At 41.3% G+C, this 6122-nt stretch overlaps 1 pseudogene; it reads left to right on the forward strand.

Annotated features, from left to right (window-relative positions):
• The first annotated feature begins 3122 nt into the window (after positions 1-3122).
• Positions 3123-5484, forward strand: LOC101447003 (zinc finger protein with KRAB and SCAN domains 7 pseudogene; annotated as a pseudogene).
• The last annotated feature ends 638 nt before the right edge of the window (positions 5485-6122 follow it).

Genomic DNA, 6122 nt, shown 5'->3' on the forward strand with positions numbered 1-6122 from the left:
CAGGAATGGGCATCATCTCTATTACTTTAGTCAGTGTTTCTTATAAATTAACTTTTGATGTTAAGAGGTGTTTATTGAGTAATGCAGGAAAAAGTTAGCATAAGATATAGCACGATATTAATAGTTAAAAATTTTAAATATAATTTCCTTTATGACCTTCTGAGCCTTCCTTCACTCTTGTACATCTTGGCATCCATGTGTCCAGGAAGAGATTTCAGGTTCTGAAATTCAAAAAGGATTTTGACACCTCTAAGTTGCCTTTGCAAGCCAGGCTATTGTTTGAGGAATTGTTTAAAGTTTATATCCTTTTAAGCACAGGAAGGGAGTTACTTGACATGCTAGATCCCAGAGTTTACATAAGAGAAATACAGATAGGTAGAAGAGGAAAAGGAAAAGGGGAAAGCTTTTCGGTCTTGAGGAATTTTCCAGAAAGAGAAAGATAAAAGAGTCAAAGGTGTATGCGAAGGGGTCAAGTTCAGGGGTCTTAATTTCCATTCTTCAGACTTCAATCTAGAGTGGTAGTATGTCATATCAACAAGATGTCACAAAGTGCAAAGGGGCCTTTTCTCCACACCCTTATTGGCGATTCTGGGACCAGGCTAGATTTGCACCTTGCAGATCCATCCGTGCCATCTTAGGACATTTCCATTTCACTGAAAATATGCTGGGGGGAGAGCTTGACAGAAAGCCCTGGATAGCAGTGTGGCTCTTCAGCAATGGCCACTGGATGGATTGTCTGTGCCAGGAATTAGTAAGGTCAGTCAAACTTTAGAGCTATCTGTGGTACCACAGGGAAATGAAATACGACCTTCTAGGGCTGAGAAGGAACAGGGTCTAAACAAAGAAGAATGGACCAAAAGATTACCAGGGATGGAATTCTGCACTGGGGATAGGGGAGCACTGCAATCAGTTAGCCAGGAAACTGCATTCAAGAGCCCTGAGTTTTTCCCTTCTTCCTCTAGTGTAAGGATATGAGCAGCACAGCTGTCTCCATCGTAAGGAGAGAAGCAGCCAGAGGAAGTTATCTGTGTGCTTTTGTCTAAGAAATTGAACATATCCTGAAGGGCTGAATTTTGTATCAGACTAAATTTTAGATTAGAGTTGGTATTTACTCACACAAACAATGGGGGTGGGGCACAGTGAGAAGACCGTATTACTTACAGACAAACTCTATATTTCGGTTCTTAGGGTTACAATATGAGTAAAAATTGTGAACTGCTCTTCAGACCTAAATTATTTGTGGTAGCCCATAGATGTCTTTCTTTGAAATTCTCTACTTTCTCTATCATCATTTTGGTTTTTCTAAAAATTAAATCCTGATTAAATACCTATTTGTCCTTTGTTCTCTCCTCACAGTTCCACCTTCATAGGTTTTTAGCACCGAATCATGGGAAACCATGCTTTCAAGTCCAGAAAGCTTGACCTGATGGAATTCCATTCAAAGAAATGAACCAACTATGTTCCTATCTTTTGTAATAGGTAAAGCATGAAAACAGGGGTGCAAATGTTCTCATCTGCATCTGAACCTGGAATTCAGGTTTTTTTGTTTTTAAATCTTCTTAAGACAAGTAGTAAGGAAGGTTACATGTTACTTCCTACTCCTGTCTGAAGTTGCAATGACTCTCTTGGTTTTAAAATTCAGCTATAATTAAAGGACACAAGAAAGGTTTGTCATACAGACAGTCTGCATCTGGGTTGTCTTTCTTTTATTTTTGCATGTAATTCTCCACAGTTCTTTGTTTTTTTTGTCTCTTTAGATCATGTGTTTTAGACCTGAGGTATACATGTGCTTCATGGAATCTATGAACCCAATAAATTTGTATGCATATGTTATATGTGTAAGCATTTTTTTTCTGACAAAGGTTCATATTTTCCATAAGATTTTCAATTAGAAATGAGACAATAAATTGAGAATTCTTGTTCCATCTTTGTATGTCAGTCTTATTTTTGTCTTCAACTCTACATTTTCCCTTTTCTCTTTATTCCCCTCTTTCTCATCCATGATGTTAATATAAAGCTTATCTTTAAGGGCATAGAAAACTTTGCTTCATCTTTATAAATAAAGAGAAAGGAATGAGAAACTTTGTATCTCTATCTAAAAAAATAAAATTAAGTTGTTTTATTATGTGTTTTTTTGTTTATTATTTAATTAAAAGTCATTAGCTGTTTTAAAGCAAACAAAATAAAAATCAAATAAAACCAACAAAGACAGCAACAAAATACCCTTGACCTCTTTCAATTTTGAAAAGAAATATTAATATTTTGAGGATATTGCTTTTCAAAAAAACATTTTTTGAATATTAATATAATAAATTATTTTAAAAGCATTTAAATTACATTTAATGTCAAATATATAAATTTCTATCCTCCAGAGCTAATCATGATTAACCTTCTAGAAAAAAATCTTCTAAGACTATAGATTTTTATGATATCTCTTATATTAACACACAATTTAACAAATGGGATCATAATATAATTCATCTTTTGTAATCTGCTGTTTTCCTACTGAATAATATATATCATGGTTGTTTTTCTTTGTAAGACTAAATTTAAACCATCATTTGTAATGCTTATATAGACTTCAATTTATATTCATATACCTTAATTTATTTTACCCACATTATATTGAAATACACTTTAGTTTTTCCTAATCGTTCACCATTCCACATACTATTTTCAGGTATGTCTTTGTCCATATTTCTTTACTCTTTAATTTTTAAAATTCATTAGGGTATATTTCAGACAAATAAAAAGATATAAAGGAAAATGTAATAGACACCTGTATATCCACCACAAAACTCAAGAGATATGACATAACCAAAGAGTTGGGTTACCTTTACTTACTGATATCTTTATAATGTTATCTAATTTACTATTTAAGATAAATTCCTAGAGACTGAATTTGTGAATCAAAAATACAATGATCAGCCATTCTTTTCTCTTCTGCAGGCTGCAGCGGTGCCGGGCTCCCGGCCTAGGGCGTCACTGCCGCCGGTGCCCTGGTGACCCTTCCATGACCTCCCTCTCCCTAACCCTGGGAAGCAGCTCCTGAGACCTAACTTACAGATCAGCGTTTTAACTGGACGGACTGTAGCTGCAACAAGCTCCTCCTCAGGGTTACAATGGCCACAGAAGATAGGGGAGCTTTAGACCTCTCCCCCAGGGGCGCTGTTTTCCAGAAGCAGGAGGGAGCCTGGCGGTGAAACAGGAGCCGGAGAGCCAGGCCTGGAGACAGGGCTGCAGTCTCCAGAAGATCCACCCTCCAGTTTGCGAAATCTTCCGGCTCCACTTCAGGCAGTTATGTTACCACGAGATGTCTGGGCCTCAGGAGACTCTGAGCCGGCTTCCGGAGCTGTGCCGCTGATGGCTGATGCCTGAGGTTCACACCAAGGAGCAGATCCTGGAGCTGCCGGTACTGGAGAGTTCCTGAGCATCCTGACCGGGGAGCTCCGGACCTGGGTGAAGAGGCGGTGGCTGTGGTGGAGGATTTCCACAGACATCTTAGTGGACCAGGAGAGGTTTCTGCCCCTGCACAAGAAGAGATGACAGCTATGGATTTAGCAGAGGGATCGCCTCCTGCCTCCCCTCCTAGCGGGGGCTTAGCCCCCGGCACCTGCCCGGAGCCTCCCCATGGCCCAGTGGCTTGCCACCACCCCAGCAGGCGCTTCGTTCCTGCCCTTCCTCAAGTAGGGAACTCAGGAGACCAGACAGGAACAACTGCGCTTCGCGTGGTCAGACCCCAGGGGTCTGCCGTGTCTGAGGACCTGTGTGTGGGCCATGCTCAGAAGTGGAAAGGGCCGGCACTTGGTCAGCGAGCCCTGTCCTGGAGTGCAATGCTGGGAACTTACTACAGGATGGCCTCTCTGGCAGCAGGTGACAACAGGATGGAGAGTTCAGAGTTGACTCCAAAGCAGGAAATCTCTGCAGTTGCTGAGGACTCTGGTGGGACATCAGGAGGCCTCTGTGGGATGGTTCCTGGGAGGCTGGAGGCTGGAGGCTGGAGGTGCCTGCGAAGAGGCTTCAGAGAAGCCAAAAGGGCAACCCTCAAGTGAAGGAGGGAGCAGACTGGAAAGTGATTTCTCGAAAACAGCAGGTGAGAATAAAAGAAGAGCAACAAAAGACAGGTGTGAGGACTGTAAGGAGCTCGGGGAACATCCTGATCTGTCCTCCAGTCCTGCTGAACACCAGGGAGCTCTGAAGGGACAGAGACTCTACCAGTGCGGTGAATGCGGCAAAGCTTTTAATCGGAGCTCACCCCTCATTGACCATCAGAGAATCCACACCGGAGAGAAACCCTATGAATGTAACGAGTGTGGAAAGACCTTCAGGCAGACCTCTCAGCTTGTGCATCTCAGAATCCACACGGGGGAGAAGCCTTATGAGTGCAGCAAGTGTGGGAAGACCTATCCACACAGCTCTCACCTCATTCAGCACCAGAGACTCCATAACGGGGAGAAACCTTATAAATGCAACGAGTGTGCCAAAGCCTTCACTCAGAGTTCCCAGCTCATCGACCACCAGCGGACCCACACTGGGGAGAAGCCTTATGAGTGCAGCGAGTGTGGGGAGGCCTTCACACGGAGGAAAAGTCTTGTCCGACACCAGGCGCTTCACACCAGCGAGAAACCGTTCAAGTACGAGGAGTGTGGGAAAGCTTTCTGCTCCAACAGAAATCTCATGGACCATCAGAGAATCCACACGGGGGAGAAGCCTTATGAGTGTAGCGAATGTGGCAAGGCCTTCAGTCGGAGTAAATGTCTTATTCGACACCAGAGCCTCCACACTGGGGAAAAGCCTTACAAATGCAGTGAGTGTGGGAAAGCCTTCAATCAGAACTCTCAGCTCGTTGACCACGAGAGGATTCATACTGGAGAAAAACCTTTTGAATGTAGCGAGTGCGTAAGGCCTTCAGTCTGAGTAAATGTCTTATTCAGCATCAGAGACTTCACACAGGTGAAAAGCCCTATAAATGTAATGAGTGTGGCAAGTCTTTCAATCAAAATTCACACCTCATTATTCACCAGAGAATTCACACCGGTGAGAAACCCTATGAATGTAATGAGTGTGGAAAGGTCTTCAGTTACAGCTCTAGCCTTATGGTCCATCAGAGAACCCATACTGGGGAGAAACCCTATAAATGCAATGATTGTGGGAAAGCCTTTGGTGACAGCTCTCAGCTTATTGTGCACCAGAGAGTACACACTGGAGAGAAACCCTATGAATGCAGTGAGTGTGGGAAAGACTTCAGTCAGTGTTCTACTTTTAATCATCACCAGCGAACTCACACTGAAGAGAAGCACACAGGTCTGGTTCAGTCAGTTTCCTAAAAGATGATTCTCTAAGGCAGAGAGCCAGGAACTTTGATTTAAGCCTCCTCTTGCAACCACTAATCACGGTGGACCATTCCCTAAATATTTTCCGTTGGGTCACTAAGGTGGGAGAGTGGAATTAGCTTAGTGTAAACTTTCTCCACTATTGGGAAAGTAAGGACCACACATTTCATGTATTTGTAGGTTTCTTATACACTTTAAAAATCTGCTTAACTTCTTAGTTATGTATCACATAATCATATTGTGCTTCTCAAAGACAAAGGCAATTTTTTTTATTCTCTCCCAACTCCTTCATTTTACCATTTACATAAAATTATTCTCCAAGATTGTTTCTTTCCTGTGTCTTGATGTGGCCCTTTCTATCTACTTATTAAACCTCTACTCTAATCTAGAACCTCATCACTTGTCATTTCCTACCTAGAAAACCTTTTCTTCCTGTTTGTTAATTTGTATTCCTTACAACATAAGATCCAGTTCATCTCTCCTCAAATTCTTCTTCATTCCAATTAAACTTCTATTTATTTTGCCTCAGTGCTGAATTAGTTGGTGCTACAATCTACAACTGTTGTTATATTGCCTTGTAAATTATTCCCAACTTTATATGTGTATACCTTCATATCAACTTCAGGTAGGCTCTTTGAAGTCAGGTATGATACCTGTTTCTTTTAGCACATAGATAACAATTTGTTCATCCTAGTTATTAAATAAATGAAATTAAAAAAAAATACAATGAAATGATGCTTTGGAACACATTTCACTTATTTGTATTTATTTTTTCAAATAATATTTATT

The sequence above is a fragment of the Dasypus novemcinctus genome, chromosome 14 (genome assembly GCF_030445035.2).
Source record: "Dasypus novemcinctus isolate mDasNov1 chromosome 14, mDasNov1.1.hap2, whole genome shotgun sequence".
Taxonomy (NCBI): domain Eukaryota; kingdom Metazoa; phylum Chordata; class Mammalia; order Cingulata; family Dasypodidae; genus Dasypus; species Dasypus novemcinctus.